Source organism: Andrena cerasifolii, chromosome 11 (assembly GCF_050908995.1).
Source record: "Andrena cerasifolii isolate SP2316 chromosome 11, iyAndCera1_principal, whole genome shotgun sequence".
In the NCBI taxonomy this organism is placed as follows: Eukaryota; Metazoa; Arthropoda; class Insecta; order Hymenoptera; family Andrenidae; genus Andrena; species Andrena cerasifolii.
In genome coordinates this window covers 10,477,576-10,501,593 of record NC_135128.1, presented here as the reverse complement: position 1 = coordinate 10,501,593, position 24,018 = coordinate 10,477,576, and the positions used below count along the sequence as shown (strand labels likewise).

Sequence of the window (24,018 nt, the reverse complement as noted above, 5' to 3'; positions counted from 1 at the left end):
CCCCTAAAAACCCCCGACAACTTTCGCTAAAAACCAGTCAAACAGATCCCTCGCGGCAATCGGCTAAATTCCAAAAGAACACACTCCCCAGTGTCGTGCCTCCGCCCGAAGCAACCCCCAAAGCCGCGCAACGGGACCGTTAAAAGCCGACACACGCGGAGGAGCCATCAACGAACGCCTGTGCGCGGAGAGGGTGGCTTTTAGACACCGTCGAGAATGGTAGGGGAGGTTCGCTGGGTGCCGATGCACGCGAAACGCGGACAGATGCATGTGCACCTTTTGCCTGGGTCCATCGGCACCCTGGGACACATGTGCCTTCCAGGTACATGCACACATCCCTGCGAGCGTGCACGCACGGCGTCGGGGTGGTTGGTCGGGCCACGTGTGTGCGTTACCCCGGAGAGAGCACAATGCCAATAATAACCTATCGCCCTCGTCGCATCCCTCGTCGCAGATTCCAGCAGATGCTGGCTGGCTGGCAGCTCGGAGCCTAGCAGCCCCTGCACGGGGGTCTAGTTTTGTCTAGGAGGGGGTTGGCTGGGGTTTTTGGCGTACAATGAGCCGCAGGGGCAGGTGTGGGCTCCCCTCAGTTCGTGGCGGGCGCGTGCCCCACACGAGCGGGGGCGGGGTGCATACCTCCTTCTTCCATCGTCTCCGACTCGGTCTTCCTCCCCTCGCGCTCCATTATTTTTCACCCATCGGGAGAGGAGCGTCGCCTTCTCAAGACGCAGACGCGCTTACCGTTAAGGCCCGCCCCAGTGTTCCAGCACCGGAAAACCCCTGGCAGAGGCGACGCGCGCGACTCGATCAGCTTTCGCAGCGATGAATGAACGTCGACTTCTTGCTTCGACGGGGTGGCTGAACACCGAGGCACGGGGGCGAGATCGTCTCTGATATCTTTTCACCGTCCTTCGCGGAGGAAGTTCCTCTGGATCGAGTTTCTCTTGTTCTCTGCGGAGCATGGGCGTTGTTTCTGATAGGGGAGAGGATCGGGGATGAAATGTGTCGAAGCTGCCGAAGAGTACCGATGGCTTTGGTGAGTCAAAGGGAGACCGACGATCCCGGAACGCATACTGGTAATAAATATCGATTTTCGTGGTGGAGCTTGGAGCGTATCAGAGAAATCCAACGGTCATCGCGCGGATGCAGAGGGGTGGGAGCATGTGCGCGACAAATAATAAGGGCAGAGCGCGAGCGTTTCCGCGCGGCGTGTGGCTTCGCCCCCTTTCAGCAGGGATTTCGAAACGGACGCGTGCCATCGGTGAAAGTCGCCCTGGACCGAGCGGAAGAGAGGGGCAACGATATGCACAAGGGTTGAATTCAGACGAAAATAGTACGCTACTCGTGGCAGTGAATGGCTTCGCTTCTTCACCGGCCAGCTTGCATATAGGACTTCAAAGGGTTCATTGTTGCCCCTCTATTTTGGATTAGATTCCATTTCCACGAACGAAGTCGGTAACAGTTAATCATCCCGCGAAGCCTTCTCTGGTATTTTCACCGCGCAGCGGAGGTGAACTTTTAAGATTTCTTCGAAGATACTGCAGGTTCAGGAATCTTGTTTATCCAGAGATGGGGAAGAGAAGATGGCTGTTTCCTGTGGTCAAGTGCAGCCGCTCTCTCTCGAGCACTTTGCTAATAAGCGTCGGCCGAAACAGACGGTGCGGATCGTGTTACGTGCCCGTTGAAAACTTTAAGTGTGCCACTCTCCTTTTTAAACAACTGTTTCCTCCTCCCAGCTTCCCTCAGAAATTCGTCAGGTTGCGCGCGTGGTGCGCTGCAAGATTTCCTTCTCGGTAATGTTCTTCATTCAATATTCAATCAGAGACGTATGTACAATTACCACCATAAGGAAAAGAGGTTGAAAGAAATTTTTACAATATCCCCAACCATTAATTAGCTCAATTATTTCTAACGAAGTACCCTCGAGGAATCTGCTAGATCATCAACGCCTCAAAGACGTTAGGCTATGCTTTAGAATTCAGTTTCCAATCAACACACGTTTTCTGCACAACAATGCCACCCAAGAACAGATGTGGTTTTATCGAGAGGTACATCTAGCATTTAGCAACCCTTCTTTAGATGCGAGAGACTGGTCGAAAAGGAGATCGGCATAATCCACGGAGAACAAAGCTGGCTGAAGGCGTATCCTCGATTGGACGGGAACGAGAGAGACCGTTTCGGATGTCTGCATCCGGTTGGTCACTTCCGGCACGCGCTGAGACACGTGGCCTCGCTTGCCCCTTGCACTCTAGCCCCTTCTCTCCACGCTGGGGGGAGTATTTTCTTTTAAGGGCCCAACGAAATTAGGGCCCATCTAGGCCAAGGGTCCGTCTCTAAACATCGAGTAGGAAGTATCTTTCGTGGCCCTCGGACGGGGGGTGCTTCCAATGTAAATGCCTCTTAAACCTTTCCTGGGCTTCCAACACACCGTGCTACTTCTTCGATGGAATTCAAAATCACGCGAAAGAACCGCGAAATATTAAAATACCGATACTCTAAATTAAACAGTACTAAAGTGAATAACATTTAAACACCAAATGCTAATCCTTCGATCCTAATGTGGTACTTGCATCCGCATCAATCGATCTGATTATCATCTACCGTAAAAGCTACCTACAATGAATCACGGAAACCTATGTGCCGCTCACAATATGTAATATTAATTGCAACAACTCGCGGCTGATATCAGCAGGAAGTAAGTGGGTTAACCGTGGAGTACCTAATAAGTACAGCTGAGGGTTTAAAGTCCACCCGAGTGGTTTCAGCGAGCGTTGTCCGGGGGAGGACTTTAAAAGTCCCTTTGCCGCAGGACCTCCAGAACCTGGTCCTTTCGGGTATACACTTGTGCGCCGTTTACGCAAGGCAGTACGCACTTGCCGCGCTCCGTTCTTAGACGGTGCGTACCATGAATGGTCCAGAGCCTTGAATAGAGAGGATTTCACAAAGAACCGGGCAAAGGAACCGACAAAGGCGTCCGGGGACTTCTTTTGTCAGAGGGTCTAGCAGTCGAGGTGACACAGGCACGGAGCCGAGCGAGGGTCCCAGCAGCCAGCGGATCCGTCAGGGATCCTGGCGCAGTTCTGGCTAGCCGGTTCTTCAACCTGCAGGACGCGGCCCTGGGCTTCTATTTCCAAGATGCAAGAAGCGGAGGACCAAGAAGAAGTGTGTAGACAGGTGAGGCAGCGGGGCACTGATTCTCCGTCGAATTTTTGCATCTGTCGGTAGGTTGATCTTAGGACCTAGTTTCCGAGAAGCGTGCCGAAGGAAGCCTCCCCTTCGCGCTCCTTCAAATCTCTTCCTCTCTGGCGGGGGTGTCCGGCACAATAAAAGGAAAACCGCAATGTCGCCGTCTCGTGGACTGGAAGAATCTGCTTTCGAGAACCTGGCCGCGAGATTTTACTTCTGAACGTCAGTTTGCATCGCGCGATATTGAAAACCCTATCTCTTAAAGGAAATACTCTTCGACAACTGTGTCTGTGAATCACTTCAATCTGCAGGCTCTGAATCACAGTGCAAACGTTAAAGTGCAACCCCCTGAACTTTAGCTCGTCGCGTCATTCTCGCTCCTACGTAGTCCTTGGAAATGGTTAATCATTTTATACTCTCATCACTAATTGTAAGCTAATAAAGACCTACCCCCATCACTTCGGGTGACCAAGTTCTTCAGATATTTTACGTTGCGCGAGTATCTGACCCAATTAACGTGACGATTAAGAGCGAAGCAAGGGAACAGTGATCCCGACTCCTTACTTGTTGCTCCGATCGCGGAGGCAACCACTTCCGGAGGGAGGCTGGGTCTTCGACCGTCCCCCCATGGCTCGTTCAGTGGCCAGAGGCATGAATGAAGTTTCGCGACAATGCGAATTCACCCTCGGCGGAAGGGTTGCAATTAGACCGCACGCGCATTGCTCGAGCTGGTTCGAGGCGCGCGTGCATCTGCTCGGCATCTGCGGACAGATGCGTGGCTGGTCTCGTCGTCTCCCGTGCGCGGAGACGTCCTTCTCCTCGGCGAGCTGGCTCGAATGCCCGGAAATGAAATTCTAAACACCCTCTCCTCCCGCCAGTCTGCCCACCCTTCATCTTCTCCTCCACCTCTGTCGTCTGCACCGCGAACAATGAGCGCCACGAAGCCGACTGTGCCCCCGGTAAAACGTGTGCGTGAGGAATCATGGGCGGCGCGAATATCACTTATTCGCCACGGATGAAGTTACAAGCTTCTCTTCTTCCACCCCTCCACTCTTTTCCACCTTCTTTTTTTTTTCAACCCGCGGGCTTTTTTGAATTCGCAGAATGCAGTCGAAGGGCGGCCGAGCAACGATCCAGCTGGGTGGCGGAGAAGAAAGAGTCGTGTGGCTCGTTGGAGACGTCATTGAGGACGCGGGGACTTCCTGTTGGTAACCGACTTTTGCGAGCGTCTCGCCTTGGTTATGGAATATTAAGCGGTGCACGAGGGTGTCGTTGCGATCCGTGGGGCTAGCAAGCTTCGTGACTTCCGACGCTTTTGGCATTATTTTTGGAAATCCTTCGACACCCCTTGCGGAGTGATGTGGCGAGGGTGCGATACTCTTCACCAAAATTTCGACAAAACATCAACACGCGCTGTTTGCTCTGGGCGACGCTTTAAGGCGCCGACGCTTATGGAGCACGTAATTCAGCCACGCTCAGAAATAGACGGAGGAAGGCTCTTCCGTGGACAAGGAAGCCGCACGCGCCCGGCACGCTTCCGGAAAACTTGGAAACACGGTTCTATTTTCCGCCCCCGAGTCCTTCTCTGCTCCCAAATTAACCACATCTCGCGCCTTTAATCTCCGCATCGCGGAATTCAAGGGCGCAGGATCCTCGTTATCACGAGTAAAGGTATAAGAGAAAAGGTTCCAGGGGGAAGCTAGGAATCCTATTACCGATCACCCCTTCGTGTTTCGATCGTCGTTCCACCATCAGCCGCTCTATTAATTTCTTACCCGTGTTTCCTACGATCGTTTGCCTCCCCTCGAAGTATTTATCAAACACACCGCACCTATCGGTCCAAAGCTTCCGAAGCAGATGGCAGAAAAGTACCTACTCACTCCGAAAACACATGCTCCTCGGCCACGTGGTCTCTCGGTTCCACCCATGGTCGCGGTGCTTCTACCCCATCTTACGTATGCTTATATGACGTAGATAAACACACTCTCCTTTCCTCGTCGCGTAGCCACTCTCCCTCCCTCCGACGTTCGCCTCGCGCACGAGGCGAGTCGATTCAATCTCCCTAATGGCATCGTGTTCCTTGCCACGAGCTAATACGATGTATCATGCACTCTAATGGGCCAATAGACTTCGTACCTGATTATTTCGGCCGCTGCGATGCGTGGGCCGGCAGGTGGTGCTTTCCACGATGAACTATTTCAAGAAGGGTCACGACGTACGGCTCCGATCACGACATGTTTGCCTGGCGATCGGTTATCGCTGGCGCTTAGGGACTCGCTATTACTACACTGTAACGATCGTGAATGAAGCAGAGGTCTGGTGATTTTTAGAAACGGACGGGGTGCGTTTTTGTACGTAATACATGGTTTTCAAAATTTTTGTGCTGACTTTTATGCAGAGATGACAGCGATTTTTTGAAAATCATTTTTTTTTTAAAGAATCAAATGCCGAGATGTGAGAAAACAGAGGAGGATATTTCTGTGGCGAGGATTCCCGGTAGAATTTCTCTTTTCTCGGCGGCAGTCTCGCCTAGGGGTGAAAGGAGCCGAAGAAAGGAGACGTGGAATCAATGAGATTTGATTTACAAGATCCAACAAAGTGACCGCAGGCATTTTTCACGGTCGATCACGCCTCCAAGCGCTGGGCCTAATTGACACCGACGTAACAGACACCTTGACTACCCTGAAGAGCTTCACGGCCCTTCGCCTCCTGGATACGGAGCAAAGACTGTGAGACTAAAGACCGGTTTCCATAATGGTCTTAAAGGCGCGTTGGGACCTCCCCTCAGCGCGAACCGTTTGTGTCTTGAGCGAAAAGTGGGCTGTTGCTTAGAAAGCCACTTGAAATCGTCGAAAACAGATTAACGAGTATCCTTCACTCCTCACTGCTACCCCTCCTGAACTCAAATTACAGCTCTGTACGATTCACGATTCCAGCTTGTACAGTTCCATTTTGAAATGGAAAATGATCGTATCATAAAAAACACCCCTGCCTAATTTCTTCCACCCCAAACTCCAGAGTCACCGAAGGTGTATCGATGTTACAGTGCTCTCCTCCAGCAGACTGAGACTCCTCCGTTCCACTTCGAACCGATCAAGATCTCGCAGATGCGCAGATCAAGGCGAAGGAGATAGGCGCGGGGAAACGATGGAAAACGACGCGACGCGCGGTTTCGTTCGACGAAACACGTGTAGCGGAGATAACAAGGAAGCAGCCCCTCGAACGGTCTTCCCAAGAAGAAGGGAACGTGTGCCGACCTGCGGTTACGAATCATCCTTGCGGCATCTCGGCCGTATCGTTTTTAAACAGCGGTTAATCCGAAGGCACGACAAACGACGCGATAAAACATGTTCTGCGCCGTGGAATGTGCGGCTCGTCGTCCTTCGCCCGTTGAAAACACGGATGATAACGGCCAAACAAAGCTGTGTCGCGATAAACCAGGTCGCGACAGGTCGGAGGAATCCTCGGCAAACAGGGCGATCCTTCCTGTCCGTGAGAAGCCTCCACGCATCGCCGTGTGCTGCAGGGGATGATTAGTGAACGTCTTCGGCCGCCGTCGTTGTGGTGTTAATTAACTATGTTCCTCGATCATTTAAAAATTTTAATACCTGATAGTTACATAACAAAGTATTAACCCTGAGTTTTTTCGCCTGTGTCACTCGAAAGGTTGTCAGCAAAAACCACCCGCAAAGCACAAATTATTTTTTTCTAGTCGTATTAATTGATTTAAAATTCGGAAAAAAATGTGTGAAGTAGAGCTAATATGTAGCTATTTTTTCTCCTTTGTTTCAGTTATTTATCTTAAGTAGTAAGTGAGAAAAAAAATGATAAAATTGAGGAGCATTTGCAGGGAATTACGAGAACGGCGGAATTTCTGATATCGGGAATGGAAAAGCCGATCGCCGTCCACGAGGAGTGACACTTTCCGTGTGTCGGCCCTCGATAAGGCTGTTTGCCAATTTGGCAGGTGACAGTCCGTGACACGTTCGTGACAATCGCGCACGGTGACGACGCACCTTGTGGCAAACGCAAATATAGAGCGGATCCCATGGAATCACCATAGATAGAAAAGGAAACTCTCTGTGCACACACTTGATGTACGGTGTACGTGCTCGCCTGCAATCTTTACCTTCTGGCAGATATCGAGAGGGAGGATCGGTTGGATATCGGAAGGCGACAGATAAGACGGTAGATAGGAAGATACGTCGTCCTCGTAATGCAGCAGAGGTCTCCATGCGCGGGAAAATTTGGCTCCGCAGGCTTCCATGGAGTGACCGTGCACGGGGGGAAGCAAACCTCACGAGACACTTGTGCAGAGCGTAGTTTTGTGAATTTAATAAGAATCTGTTTTCACTCTTCGACTCGAGAAATTTTCAAGTCAAGAACTTATAGAATTTTTAGGCAATTGAATGATTATTGAAGAGTCCTTGTAGAAAACACTTTTAAGTGCCAAAATTAATTTTTTTTTTAACCGGAAAATGGTCTAAGTGTAAATGGAAATACTATAGTATAGAATTTTAATGCAATTTTCCTTTGAAAAGAAGTTACAGATAGCGCTAAAAGATGGTACCGCTGGTATTTCGAGCGATAGAAGGTCAGAATTGGTACTTCTACAAATACAATTATTTTTTTCATGAATTTGGATTATATCAGTGCAAAAAATAGAAAATTTTATGATGCATTTGGCTTCTTGCATACTCAAGCATATTTAGCAATCAAAGCAAATCAAATTCCGCAAATAATTTAAAGTCAGGGACGTTTTCTCTCTATCCAGAAAAATTTTATTTTTTGGCACTTACAGCATTTTCTACAAGGACTCTTAAATTATCTAGCCTAACGCGTTAAGGCTCTGAATGCGTATTAACTACCCCAGTGACCGATAAAATCGACTTGACTAAGTGATCCTGTAATTACGGCGAGCAGTGTAGGAGTACATAAACCGGAGGAAACGATAAAGGGTCGAAGGTGTAATTTGCATACATACGCCAGAGATCTATTAATAGGAGCCACTAAATATACCACGTTCCGCGAAACATCGATTAACACGATATAAACGTCGAAAATTTCGCTGTCCACGAGATTGTACAGCCGTGGCGCGATTATTATGCGCGGATCGAGGTGGACGTATATTAACGTATCGCTAGAAAAAGCCTAATAATCCTCGCCTGCTCCGGCCACTAGACACCGTTGTAAGATATGCCAGGCCGTATAATGGCTAAATGTTACTAATAACCGGTTCCGAGCATTTAACTAATGCGAGTATTAGACGATCGAGCTTTCGATAAGAGTGTCCCAAGAGGCACTCGCGGCTATCCCCGATCGCTAAATGGAACTGTTTCGCTGAATCTAGCGTCCATTTTATCCAGACCACTTCCGTCTTATCCATGCCGTGCCAGACACAATAAGACCGTTTCGTAAGCTTCATTAGGACCCACCGTCCACTTCCCATGATTTATCGGGGAGACTTCGATTCCTGAAAAGATCCGCGCGATACTGCCTTTAGTCTTGATCGCGTTTGCCAAAGACTCTATTGTGCGCGGTTTAATAAGTCTCAGGAACCTGGTGGTCGGCGATAAATCAATTACTTCAGGCACTTTTGCCTGCACAACCGCTGTGTCCAACAAGCTGGCCAGCACGGTGACAACGTCCAGCGAGCATTGGGCTCAATGAAAGCGTGACAAATGTAGAATAAAAGAGGCGCCGGGATTTCTAATTGGCCGGTAAAATTCTGAGTAACGCGTGATCTTGCCCCCTTCTCTGGATCGGTAAGAAAACTGCCCTTTTATCATCGATCCAGGTGGTTACGTAGCCATCAGGAATCCTCGTAAAAGGCCACCACCGAAACCGCAAGTTTCGCTGCCCCGTGCTTTGTGATTTCAACCGCAACCGGCTTATCCGGTGTCTCTTCATCATCCATCCTCTACCTCCTTCTCGCTGTTTACTCTCTAACCGCAAGATTAAACACGTTAATCCCCTCCGCCTCTGGGCACCTTTCCCCGCGCTCGCTATCGGCGGGGCGCGCCTCGTTTGGCCAGCACCAAACCACGATAAAACGCGCATTAAGGCGAAAAGAAACAGGGGGGCAGGGGTGGTGGGCACGTTTATACGACGTCTTCGTCGCCCGTTTAGGCTTCCAAATGCTAATCCTAATCCCTCCGCCGGTGTGCAGGTACGAGATACAAACTGCGAAAACCACCTCGTTTGTCCGCAAAACCGCAGACTTAATATTTACCTTGGCCGTTTTTACGACTGGCTATCGCCGCGGCCACCGTATATTTAATTTCTCTAATGGTCCCCTCGTGGATACGTAATCTCCGGGACCGATACACGAGCCCCATTTCGAGCAACACGTCGGATGAATCGATCTTAGAAGATGATCGAATCGTTTGCGAAGAATATACGTTTAGGTGCGAATTTTTTTTTGTAAATTGGCTGGTTCGGCGATAGAATATCTAGTTGGGGGGAGAAACGTTTGAAATGTGCGAGGACCTTATACTCTGATTATTGCGAAATGGCACACCGGTCTGTGGCCTAATGTGCTCCTTATAAGAACGTAGTTCTGGGGATCTATTTTTGAGTAGCGTTATTATGCAAATTGATCGTGTCATTATTGTAAAGGTGAAATTACTGTAGCTTGACGTCAATAAATATGTGAAAATAACCACTGATATAATTTTATTAAACTTGCTATATAGGGTGATCGTAGCTAATAACTCCTAGCAAAAGTTAAATCGCTCTCAATTGAATAATTATTGATATTTTTGCATGCGATTCGTTTCAAAGTAAAGAGAAACTATTCACCCTTCATGTAGCATAAGTTAGAATCGTTGAAACCTACAAAATTTTAATGAAGAATTCAAAAACGTAAGGCATGCAAAAATCCCGGAAAAAGTGTACCTAATATCGCCTATTCAATAAATATTGTATGTATTTTTTGTAACTCGTGTATATATGAGTTTTTAAAGTCATTTTCACACGTGCTTTTATTATTTCTTGCTCTATAAATTTTTTTTTTGATCAACCTTTGATTTTATTTTTATTACAAAAATATAAAAATAGGATTTTTAAAATAATTTATTTTTTACGTTCGGATGTACGTATTGGATAAATAAAGTTTATTTCGGTTGCTCCGCGAATTTCGTGACCCCACCTGTAACAAACATTACATCGAAACCATTGTTCTCCGCTAGGCGGTATCAAGAACACGCATACTGCTAAAAGATAAACGCTATTTTCATTACGAAAAATATTCAAATCGATTTAATTCCTACATCATTCATTAGGTATTTCTAGTAGATATTCTTGCATTCACAGAATCATCAGACTTACCTTTTCCGAATGTGATGTAAAATTGTGGCGGTCCAATAAATTTTTACACTATTAAAATTCTCTAAAATACTTCCCTTTCTGTAATTGTTGATCGCATAACGCTGCAATTACAGTATGTCTTCCCGCATATGTTTAGGTACTGATACAGTGCATAACCGATAAATTTTAGTGCTTGCTTTGCGAGATATAGCGAGTGGCGATATTAGGTACGGTCACCCTACTCCATTCTATCCGCTTGGACGAAATAAAAAATGAATCCACAGATTACCATATCCAGCAATGTCCCTCAGCGATTACCATAGAAACTGCAATAGAAAACTACCATACCAGACGTAATATTCGACTAGGACTCGTCCCACATATCTTCGAGTTAGGAGGTCCAACCTTTAAGAACCGATCATCCACGAAAAATATACCGTTCCCGTCCAAGAGCTCCTAAATTAGGCGGTTCCACAATAGGAAATCAAACTCGAAGAACACCGGAATTATCACTAATTTCCATTTCAACGCTCGCCCCAGCCAGAACAGCCGTCAGAGGCGTGTGTCCAAGATCCTCGGGCTCGGCTCAACTGAATAAGGCCTCGATATGGAAATTAAAGGTGCGATTATGGCGAAAGGTGGCCGCGTGAAAGAGAGGTCGTTATCCGTGGGCACAAGGTACCATTCACCCCGTCCCCTGGACACCCTCTGCCAGCAATAAAAAGTCGGGATACTCTCTTTATCAGCGCGACACCGTCCCAATAATATTTCCCAGGGACCATTGTGTCGGCATTTATCGATCGCTTGATAACGCGTACGCTCGCGTGTGAATTCAATAGCACTTTTATCGTCGCCGGGGGGGCATGTGGTTAACGGGGCACAAAAATACTACTGTTCTGCAGCCCCATCGACACGGGGGCATGAAAGCGCCTCTGTTGTGTGACGTTCGACGTCGCCCGTCATCGGTACACCGAAAGGCCCTTGTTTGCATCCTGTTATTGCCTTGCGATGGAGCAATTTCAGAAGTGAGGCCTCTCTGCCTCCACTGGCTACGAGGAATGGATCAATGTTGCCCAGATAAGGTCCATAAACACTGTCAAATTCACGGAACTACATTTTTCATTCTCTCTTATTTCCCAAGCTTGATCGAGATTCTAATACAAATCTTTCGTCAGCTTTGCGATATATCTAAAGAACTCTTTCATAAGTCTAATATTTCTTTGGAAAATGGGTTCCTATTTATATCCTAGTCAATATTTATTATATTTCAATAATAAAAATAGCTTGGAGATATTAAGCATCACCAATCACCTTCGCAGAATTCCATTCAGAAGGAAAGCGAACGCGTCACGCTCCATTTTCCGAATGGAGGCGATCGTGATCGCGATATCGCGACCGTCTGACCGAAAACAGAGAGATCGCGGGATTAATTAGGACCCGTTTGTTCGTGGTCACGGGGCGAGCGAGCAGCAGCCGGCGGAGAGCATCGCGGAGAAAACGGCATTATGTTATTCAGAACGTCTTGAGTTGCCCGAGGTCGGTACCAACAGCTCCGCCAAAGGAGGATGATGGATCGCTGGCATTAGATAGGATGTTGGTCTTTCATGAGAATGCCGGTACACGAAGCGCGACTTAATAACGCCATTGAGGCTTCTATGCTGGACGCGTTCAACGGCGTCTTTGGGTAATCCAGGAAATTAAGACTTCCGGAGAACGTGGATGAAAAATATATTCGTCTTTAGTCTCACTCCTTTCTTCCATTTCACTGTGAGCCACTGGAATGCGGGATCTTTTAATACACGACGTCTTTTGAGGGAGATATGTAGCAGGTACGAGGAACTTGGAATAACTATTTTGTTTTTGAAGTATTAATTATAATTTTAGTCAATTTTAACTCAATTTTAGTTTTACTCCTGTGTAAAAGCAGTACACTAAATTTTAGTCACTTAGATTATAATTAATACTTCAAACCTCCCCCAATTCAGTTCCTCCAATTCAAAGTAAATGACACCACCAACGTCCAACCTTCGTTTTCCTAATTCAAAGAATGGACGAGAAATTGCCGACGATAGTTACTGACTTAATTGTGCCTCAACTCGTATAAATCCTTCCCTCTCAACGCACTCAGCAACCCTCCTTGAATGCTGAACAATCATCCACCATCAACCGCTAAAAAGGTCCCCGAAAAGAGACCCCCAAGGCTCCTCTGCTAAGAGGCTACGCAGCAACGCGTCAAGACCTGCGCAAGTATAAATCAACCGATATGCTAATCCACGGAGTACGTTGAGTAAACAGCAATTTCACAGAGAGATGTCAGGTCGGCCGCGTTTTTACGCGTACCTACTCGTATCGAATCGCATCCCAAGGGAGAACTGGTCGCGACGCGCAACCAGTCGGCCAACAGTCGCCCTGACGTTTCTTGCTGGGACCTCTGCGGGCTGCGCGCCGAGATGAATGAGAAAATTAAGACTGTCCCGTAACTCACTCGGGCCCCAGATCTTCCCTCTCTCACCCCGTTCGCTCCGCGGCGGCCCCTGTCCTCCTCCTCCCTTTGGCCCTTTTCTCATCTCGGCGCGCGGGTCCCTTCGGGAGATTAGCATTTCAAGCTTGGCCCCGCGACCGCGAGCCAAAGGGAATCCTTTTGTCTCGGGCGGGCAAGGTGTCGTCGCGAGAAGAAATCAGCGAGAGAGAAGTGCTGAGCGGAGAGGTAACCGGTAGCGAGGCCGACTCGAGGGATAACGCGCATTAGGGATCGTTACAATGGGCGAGTGAGTGTCTTCGGCGGCACAGGTGACTGTGGGAATGACCGTTGAGAGCTGAACAGGTTGAGGCCGGTTGAAACCCGGGTGACCGTTGGACGTGTGAAAAACTTCGACGTGGCTGTCGCAGAAAACCTCGCCGAGGGAGAAGAAATCGCCTTTTTTCCGGCGCCCGGGAAGCGCAGCCCAGGAGGGAAGCTGCCACTCCCTGCAACCGACACGGGACCTTTCGAGTTTCGAGGGTCCGTGAAACGTAGTGCAACGATGATATTCGGTTCGAGACGAGTCTTCGCACTTTCTGCGCGGACACGAAGTATCGAAGCAACCGCAACGATGAGACTTACACTGCTACCTAAGTTTCCCAGAAGATTTGTTAACTGTTCCTAAAAATATCCAACCTCAACTGGACCCTCATCTGAATCCAGTAAATCTCACCTTGATTCAGGATTGAAGAGAAGCTGAAATCCTACAGTTGACTAATGGAAACAAATGTAACGAGAACCAGAAGCTCGCAGTTTAAGCGAGAATAAGATAAAGTACCTAATACCATAAAAGTAGGAAGGAGCAGAGAGTTTGCGTTACAGTAGAATCGAAGCGGCAGGGCCGTGGCAGAGAAGCCATGAAATCACAGACGGGATCGATCGATCGGAGAATCGACACGCATCTGCTCGTGCCGCGGGGGTCGGTGCCAGGTGGCAGGAACTTTTCCAAGGCAACGTCACGATGGCAGTGTAGCCGTGCGCGGCTCGAATAAGATCAATAGGCCGTTAATTGATCGGTCTCGCCGCCAATCGAACATTAAAAAGGGTCTGGCGCCTTGGGCGCCCGTGGAAGGGAGCTCGTGGACGGGGCGCGATTCGACAAATCGACGAGTCGTTGCTGGAGGAATTCGTTCGGGCTCGTTAAGGATCCGTGGACCGTGAAGATGGCTTCTTGTCTTTAATTTAAAGCCAGCAGAAACGGGTATTCCCGCTGGACTGGATGCGACCAATTCAGACGTCGCTGTCTGTCCTCGGAGAGCTTAGTGGCGACCCACCCGCTGACAAACTTCCATGCTCGTTAATTTCAAACGCACGTTCGCGGCATCGACAGTCATGCTTTTAATATCCAGCGTGACGTAATTGAAGGGCTTTACAGGGGTGGCGGGGGATTCGGAGGAATTCTGGCCGCGGGCAACGCGGTGGCCATGCAAGATCGATAAGGCGACGATTAGAGGTTTAGCAGCTCGTGCTTCAATGAGCTGGAACCGGGCGTATTGTCGCCCGTAAATTACGTGATTTTCTTACAGCCGTGCCCCGAGGCACGCAGCGAGGCGCCGGGTCGTCCGAGCCCTTGTAAACGGCGCCACCTGATGACCACCGGGTAGATAAGTACCTCTGGAGCACGGTAATTCGAATAATTATATACTCGGCCTCTGAGAGATGTAGACCAAGGGGGATTAATTAGAATCGTTTGAATTCGAATGAATTCTATAAAAGGATGTGTTAAAAATTGAAGGAAGAACTTCGCGAAGAGAAGAGATCCTGCAAACCAAGGAAGAGGAGCCTCGGAATATTTGGACGGCGCTTAGAGACTCGTTCGAATTCTCTTGCTTACGTGCGAACAAGTGGATAGCGAGCTACTATTACGCAACAGGAGATACATCATGGGAACATGGTTGAAAATATGACAGCGAATTACCCAATGGGTAGAGCTCTGCGAACTACACAGCTCCCTCTAATAGAGAGTAATTGGGAATCTGTGAACAGGATACGATCGATGTCAAACGAGCCGCCATTGTGTACGCTCGCTGTTGCGATAGTTGGCAAGTGGCAGACACGGTGGGTTCATTAAGAGCGCATTCCACCGCGTGTCTTTGAGAGTACTTATCTCGCCCATAAACGCGTACTCGCGGCGCCGCACTGTCCCGCGCAATGAAACGAGACACACCCCCGTCAGAGAGCCGACGTACACGCGTATTACGGATTTTTCAAGACGCGCCACCGTGGAGCGGTATCCCGCGAGATTGCCCAGCTGATTCTCCCGCGTTCACCGGCCCGGCCAGCCTTTGAACAGCGAAAGTGACTTTCGCTGACTATTCGCGTCGCGCGAAGCAGCACAAGCTTCGGGTTCTCGATTACCAAACAGCGCTGTCGGGTGAGATTAGTATACCTCTTTGGGATTGAATGGCAGGAGAGCCGAGCCTGGGATCAGGCTACTCAGACACTGCTCTCTCTTATAAATAAAAGTTTCGTTCTCCCATAAAGTGCCTATCTGTGCAATCCAGCAGTACTAGCTTCAAACTAAACAGAAGGGGTGCTTATCCAAAGTCTTCCTCCTTTTAAGATTCTTTTACTAACCGTAGGTATGTTTGGGAAGATATTGTAAACTCATCGATCCTTCGTTATGCTTCTGACATTCGTGAGTGGAGAATCGATGGGAAATTACGGTTGCTGGGAATATCTGTCAGGAGATGCTCGTGGAAGAGTGCAGCCGTAAGGGTGCACTTGAGCAACGTTTCGTAGAGAGTCAATGACGCAAACGGAGGTGAGTTTCTCACGTCGACTCGTCGTGGGCCCTCTCGGCTCCTTCGGTTAGCCACTCGAGATTCCAGATTCGAATCTCCGATCCGACGGTGGCCGTTAGTCACTGCTGCCCCCCCTCGCCATCTTTTTATCCGGCCTCGATTTTCGCAACCGACAATTTCACCCGTCGACGCACGCGGCGTACACGCAACTCGCGCGCACTCGCATGATCGAGCTCCAGAGCCATTGTCTCTGGCGCTCGGAGAAAGTGTGACCCTAATAGCCGAGGGAATGATTAGAGGAATCGCGGTGCTCCAATCAGCATGCGCCGTCGCACCCACTCGTATAAACACGGAGCAAGCTCCTTTCTCTAAAACCGCGAGCGAACTAGGCTTCCTGCCCTATTCTTTTCGAGTTTCATTCTTGTAAGGGCACCCCTTTCGTTGTCGATGTGGATCGGTAAAATAGTTATTAAAATTTAGATAGGTGACTTGTAAAGATTGTAAGGTGTCGCTTTTGAGACCCTCATCTGTGCTGAGTTGATTCGAAATTGGTTTTAAATGACTTATAGATAAATGGAGGGTGTATCACTGTTTTACTGAATATAATTAAGGACCTTTCTGCAGGACTGCAGCGCCATCTTTACTAATTTCGAGTAACTTAAAAAAACTGTTTATAAAATTATGGCTTCTTAACATTAAAAAGAGATCACTAATTGAAAAATATAAATTTTCACACAATAAGTAGTAGGTATTGAGTTGCTAAGTTTTGTATTTTTATTTTTGGCGAATTTTTCACATCTGGAGCTGCTCATTTGTTATCGGATTTGCATCAAACGCGCACCAAACGATATAGAATTTTTTTACGTCAGTATAAATTACACGTCGTAACTCAAAAACTGTCAAAAATGGAGTTGCACCCCTCCTGCTGCATGCTCCTCAATTGCAGATAAACAAAGTATTTGAATGATTTTCTTGCCCATTTGGATGAAATTGTATTCGTGTCGATAATTCTTCTTGGGTTGAGATTGTGATTGGAGTTTCTTAAGGGGCACTGTTTAAATCAAAGTATTTTTGTCAACCAGGTGCAAGCCTTTGAATTTCATCTATACAGAGCACTGAGCTTCTAGGTCCAGTGAACTTTTAAACGCGTTTTCTATGGCTTACTGATTATGAAAAATTGTCCCCTGTATTGTGAACGAGGCAGAATTTCATAGTCCGTGTCATTCAGCTATTGTGATATCAAACATAAGACGTGCGATCAAGCATTGTTAGGAGGAAGGATAGGATCCTTTCTTCAGTGTCATGCAAGAGAATGCGAGTTGATCTTTAATCTGATGTGAAAAGGAACACTGTGGGCAAATGGTACATTATTCGTGCATGTAAACATTGCGAAACTATCGTGTGTTGCAATCCAATGGCTAGATAACGCGCGCAGTCGACGTGTGTTAAATCGACTCCCTATCAGTCATTGCTAACCTGCATTTTGTCCTACAAGAGGAGGGTCAAATTAAAACCCTCCAGATCCTTCAATTTTTCCTCCACTCAGTATAACACAACATAATTAAAAAGCGAAGGAGTAGCGATAAGGAGTTAAAATCGGGGGTCGAATTAAACTGTTAAAATTTTCAATTAATTATGAAATAACTGCAATTTGATGACTATTTTTTTCTGTTCCGAGGAGACTGTTATAACACGTAGCGTGTTAACTGAAACTTTTATTCCACACATTTTTCGGTAAATGAGAAACTTTGATTTTCTTGAAAGTAGAAAAAGGGTAACTAGATCTGAAGTTGAAATCTTAAATCGTTCGGGGAAAATAATTGTATAAAAATCACAATGTGCTTTCTGTTCTATATTTGTCCTGCTTCCAATTCCTTAAATAATACTAATTAAAAAAATATTCCTAACTTTTATATTTTACCCCTCAATACCTATTCAAAAGTATATGATCCTCCAGAACTGTTATTAATCGAACATAAAATAACTGTTAAAACTGAAATCATCTACCAGAGTTAAAGTGCTAATGTACAAAGTTAGCTAAAAACAGAAAACAACTGATTTCAAAGTTAAAAGTTCGATAGATAACTTTTATTTATAAAAGCTAACAGTTTCATTCGACCCCTAGTTAAAATGAATTAAGGAAAGTAGTTATACGCACTTGCGACATTTTGCTACAAATATGGTTAATCACTTGCCAATTCTACCGCTTCAAATAAAACACACATCATCCACTCTACCTCACAGATGGCACACAAAAAAATTACAGTAGTAAGTGCCAAATTAAGTCAGACCACGCAGCACTTCCACTATTTCCTCTCACAATTCCACGAACAACCCCTATTTTCATAACATTTTTCTCTCACCCCATGCTACAGATTTACCCCCTCAATCACCCCGCCATCAAGAGCGATCCATATTCCTCTAACCAGAGCGCACAAAGCAGCAAACCCAATACACTGATCACCATCCCAACAGCTCATCGCCCAATAAAACACCGCGAACATCGAAAACGGTCTGATTCCAAGTCGCTCCCCGACCAGTCTCGTTTCTCTGGTTTGAAAACCGAAAGCCACGAGGAGGCAGGCCATGTCGTGCATCGCCGGCCCGGTCACTTGCCACGATAAACGACACGGCCGGCCATAAAATCTACGAACTGGACAACGCATGAATTACTAATAAGTTTTCTAGGACATAAAGCACTGTACGATACGCGGATGAATAACGTGCGGGGTCTCGGGCGCGCGTACCCGCTTCGCGCCGATGCTCCGCCTCGCTGGAAGTCGTTTTGAATAATCTAGCCGCGGCACGAGCAACAGGAAGCACAGGGGAAGATGATGAGACTCGTCTTTTATGCCGCGATGCTAATTAATTGAAACGACCGGCCGACAGTTGCGCGAGGAGGTGGGCCCCACGGCCGGTAGCTTCTCGACGGTGTTCTAAGCGGTCACGTTAGATCCAGAGGGGATCGAGGATTATTTATTTAATGTATGCCCGACGGGGACCACCGACCGGCAGAATCAGTGGGGCGCACGCGGCTACCCACCCGCCTGCGCACGCACTAATTTCAGTTTCGGACGTATCAACGAGAGATACAGCGCGGCCTGGGATTAATTGGACAGAAACGGAGCAGTTTTCAGTACGGCCGGTACTATTTATATTTCCACGTGCGCCTCTCTACCGGTTCGAACGTCCACCGGATGCAAATGGAGGAGCCTCTTCGCTCCTCCATCCGTACACAGTGTTTCAAATGCAGCGCCACTGACTTATGGAAAACAGAGCTACCTCTTAATTCACCGATGCGTCCCGTGGATATTCATGAATGGACGTAATGCTTCAGGAATTATGCCTCTTTCGGTGTAGTTTATTAGTCACTTTTCGATTCGAATGGAAAGTAGAGCTAGTACTAATATCATTAGTCGCGGAGCAAGATTGTGTGCCTGCGTTGTCAATATCTAAATATATACAATTAAGCGATACATGAGCAAACTCCATTTAATTATGTGTAGGTGCCATTCGTACGATTTAATACCTCCTCGAATTGTCAAACACAAGTGCATGCTTGAGAAAATATAGTAGCGAAAGTGGCGCAACTTAGAGGGGAGGGACAAGGGGTTAAAATAAAAAAGGAGATTAATATATCTGACTGAAGTATTTTAAGAACTTCGTAAAGAGAGAAGAAAACTCGATTTTATTCTTTAAATAAATTTTTATAATCACCTAACGAATTTTATTGCATTTTTATCTGTTCGACTCGGCTCCCCTGAGACTAAATCCTGCCTGCGCTACTAGCAGTGAGTGGAAAATTTGATTGCAACGAGCTACCACTGCCCAAGTGAAGATCGATTCGCGAACGGAGTACTGCTCGTGCGATCTCGCCGCGAGTGAAGGGTGATCCAGGAGGATCCGGCAGGAAGGAAGAAGAGTGAAGAACAGTGAAGATGAAGGCAGACAGGAAGGAGAAGAGGCCAAGGTAGCCCATATAAATGTGGGGAGGGACGATGGGGCCCGATCCACGGAGAGGATGGGTAGCACGGTAGTTGGCGGGCCGCGTTGACGGCAGCATTTTTTAAGGCAGATGATATCGGCCCCCGGGGGACCAAAGACTAATGCGTCGAGATAGCGGCAGTAAATCAAACGAGAATTCCAGGTCGTACGCGTACGGATGTTTATGCTCGCTCGCGACCTCGCGCGCTGCCTCTCCTCTCCGGGCAAAGCGCGCCAGCGAGATTTACTTTCTACCAGGGCCTCTCGAATCGACGAGATAAGCGTTCGCCAACACCCGCGCGATAAATTATTAACGGCCGCTCGCGGATGCTCCATTTCGTTTGCCAGATGGTCCACGGTGTTCGCGAGGCGAGATCGATCCTTCGATCGCGGGATAAAGCGCGAACAGGGCGCGTCGATCGTGCCACCGATGGTGGGACTGGGAAACTTGAGAGTTTCGAGGGTTGTTAATAAGAACCGAAGGTCATCGAGTAGATTTGACAATGAATATTATTGTGTTATAGAAGAGTACTGGTAAAAAGTATTTCTATTTTTAATTGAAGAGTCCTTAAACACTGTAAGTGCCAAAATTAAAAATAAAAAAAATTATTTGCTTCCGAGGACGATATTTGGTGTAAAGAAGTGTTCCGAATCAAATACTTATTGCCTACTATATATTTTTAGAGAATTAAGTAGCAAAACTCTTCAGGAGTGTATTTAAATTTCTTAGCAGCTGTAGTCGTAAGAAGCTACGACACAATGATTATCAAAAACACAGTAAAAAGCTTCAAGCAATCGCGAATCTCCTACAGTAGATTAAACGTATTCCTCCCCTATTTGTTCAACCAAAATGTCCCTACGCCACTCGTCACGGCACACGACCTGCAAACCGAAAACCACCGACAAGGCTATTTAACAGTTTTACAGAAACCAAGCGGTATTTTCCCTGCAAACAATCCCTGACAATAGCTAAACGCGTTCCCTCGCGTCACCCTTTGTGCGCGCGCCGCGTCGCGCACGTGATAGACCACGAGCCGCTCCGAAATGGGACCAAAGGGGACCTCCACCCTCCTCCTTCCGCTCTTATTTCTGAAACAGTTCCCGAGACGTGCCCGCCTGGTCGTCGATCGTCTTAGACTCGTGAGCATGTGAGAAAACTCGCTGGTTGGACTCTTTCAGACGAATCCGTGGGGAGCACTCCTTTTCCTTTTCCATTCTTTCCGACGTATTAACCGGGATTCCTAACTGGCTGCGGACGTTCCTGAATCGGGAACAGGTCCGGTTTACATCGCCTCTCCCACTGAATTCTGCGGTCGATCCACACGATCCTGAATATCCTCCTGCCGCCTTCGCCGTCCTCTTCGCGTCTCGCCGCCTTCCCCTCTCCCCATTCTTCGCCCTCTACCCGGTGCCTCGTCTTCCAGAGGGAAAGGGCTCATTGTACCATTGACGAGATGCGTGTACGCCTTGTCGACGCTGATTATGAACGCACCCGTAAGCTTCGCTGACTGCGTGCTAACACGCAGCGGAGGACCGAAGACGTCCGCCGGAGGGTCGTTCAACCCTAAGCGGCTAGGAGGGCTCTTTCTCTTCTTTTCGACGGGGTACAACTGGTAACTCGCGAGTGGACAAAGCGGAGGTCGTTTGTCGGGACCTCGCGACAAAATTTACTGATTTCGAATCTACTTTCTGCGAAGACATCATCCCTAATAATTCATTTACGAATTCTGGGGGAGACTCGGTGGTTTCATTACTTCACGACAGAAATGGAAGCTTCTCATTGACTTATCACTGATTACTTATTCCATTTCCTACCCTGTCTCAAACCTTTACAACTAAAACTCCAATTAAGAATTAACTAAATAAAAATTACCTACCCCAAGAAGCAAACTCCTTCAATCAATTTTCCCGAGTAACATCCTACCCTCCCACAATCACTAGCTCCGAAACTAAAAATCCTACCAGCCACAATCAAATCAATCTAGCTCCACGTAAAGATCACAATCACGAGAGCACGCAAATATCCCGAAAGCTCGCGGAGACAAAGCGTGTCGCTCAAAATGCCCGTACGGCAATAAAATTGTACCGGTGAAACGGCGAATAAAGAAAGAGATCCCTGGCCACGATACCGCGAAGTGGACGGGGTAGGGAATCGGTCGCGTTCCAGTTCGTGTCGATAAATCGTTGAAATTTCGAAGCGCGACGCGTAAGAGCCGAGCGGCTCGGCTCTCGCAACGGCCGCGTTGTAATACAGGTCCGTAGGTTTTATTATGTCGACGCACGTGTACGCACCACACAACGGTGCACCCACGATCGCCCTCGGGGGCATCCAGATATTGTTATCAAGCCGTACACCGGCGTATACCTGTATCAGATTGAGATAGCCGATCCAGGGCGGCGGCACTGTCGCAACGCGGTGAAAGTGTATCGGCTCGATACAAGAGCCCAATTGAAATTAATTTAATTAAGCAAGCCCCGTGGACCGTCGAGGCGGACACGCCGCGCTGGACCTGTGCCACAGAAGGCGCCTTCGCGCTACGTGGTGCAACGGTGATTCGATCATAATCGACCGCTACACTCGGTCGGCGGTCAGTGAAAAATCGTTGCGCGGCCTGGCGTGCTGTCCGGCCGAGTTTTTTCGGCGCACGCTGGGAAAACGTGTAAATCGTTGCCTCCGATTAATCTAGCGGGGGATCACAGCCACGGGGCGAGACGAGAGAGTTTTGGGAAGGATTTGGGGCTTGGTGACGTCAGGGGTTGTAGTTGGAGGAGGTGGCTGTGATATGATTTTGTTGGAAATGATATTTAGTTGACGGTATACTTGATGATGATTGTTGGTAGTTATTAATGCACATTGAGGGCTGCTTGTAGTATTTTATAGCAGTAGTGGCAGTAAGAATTTCTAAGTTTTCTATGTTAAAATGTTTCTAAGATAGTATTAATTGTAAGTAGGATCCTATATTTTAGGACTTCGCAGTGTCGCTGTTGAATATTCTTATTGAATTAATTAAAATGAATCTTACAATTAGCAATGAAGAAATGTTTCTCGGGATGAAAACGATAAGAGCGATAAATATTTAGTAAAGGAAGATACGCTTAAATGTACATAGGCTAGTCCTGTCAATACTGAAATGAAGTCAGTTGGAGCGCGGACAGTTCTAACGAAGAGCGCGATTAAATCGAGATTGCGTTTAGTATTTACGAGCTGATGAGCGCGAACGTAGATCGTCAGGTTTAATTTGCTTTTCTGATAGCGCGAAAGACATACGTACATTAACAACCCTGCCACGTTGTCGATACTTATTTGAGCACCTATCGATAGCTTTCAAGAGAAACTACAGCCGTATAATTATCGCACATTCATCTGTAGAATCGATCGACGCGAAATGAATATTGTATACAAGAAAAATGTTAAAAGAACAAATTGATTTCTTCATTATCCGGTACAGCAAACATTCTTGCAATGGAAATAAATTTCCTCTCATTTTTAAGCAGTAAATGAATAAACACAACAATATTGTATACCGAATAAATATTTTCAGACTAATAAAATCTACTTTCTGTTAACTTTTTAAAAGACAGTAGCAATATTCAAGAAAATATTCAATTTTGGAGTACATGCTCGTATATCAAGGGCAGTTTAGAAAATAATACAGGATCGTGACTTACTTGGTCGATGGTCGAGGCAATCCAGAAGATCATCCCCCAAAATGCCTACCTCCTTGAACTCCAGAACAACACTGTCAGTATTTTCTCGAATTGTTTGCAGTAATATTTAAAAAAGCCACGCAATAATCCCGAATAGTATACCGAAGCCACTTCACGAGCACAATGTCGAGACACTTGCTGCACAGAACGACGCTATTAACTATCGATTTGCACGGAAAATGTTCACCATCGTTTCCAAAGACGCGAAACGATGCGTGTTATCACTACGCCGTCCGGACGAACACTGGTTATAGGCCTCGAATTTGTATTGCCTTCGCTATCCGACTTATCCTTGAACGTGGCCTCGAAACAGTGGAAACGAAATGTAAGCAAAACCGCGAGGGTTACTACCCGCTCGAGTATAAGCACGCGGCATTGCCATTAATTACAGAACGTACACAAACTCATGCCAGCTGAAAATTACTCGAAACTATTCTCCCAATCTACCACCATACTTTACTAAATAAATGAACGCACTCCAGCAACCAAAACCTCGAAAGAATTTCCTCAATTTCACCAATTCCACTGCACCAATGTTTCCCAAAAATGCATAAAGCCTCGCCCAGC

The 24,018-nt window shown here is 47.2% G+C and overlaps 1 long non-coding RNA gene across 1 annotated transcript in view; it reads right to left on the bottom strand.

Moving 5' to 3' along the window:
* The window catches only part of LOC143374526 (uncharacterized), a 56,223-nt gene extending 32,542 nt beyond the window's left edge, over positions 1-23,681 (bottom strand). Inside the window, exon 1 of the long non-coding RNA XR_013086681.1 lies at positions 23,413-23,681. This is a non-coding gene — a long non-coding RNA (uncharacterized LOC143374526). The remainder of the gene's footprint in view (positions 1-23,412) is intronic.
* Positions 23,682-24,018: the final 337 nt, after the last annotated feature.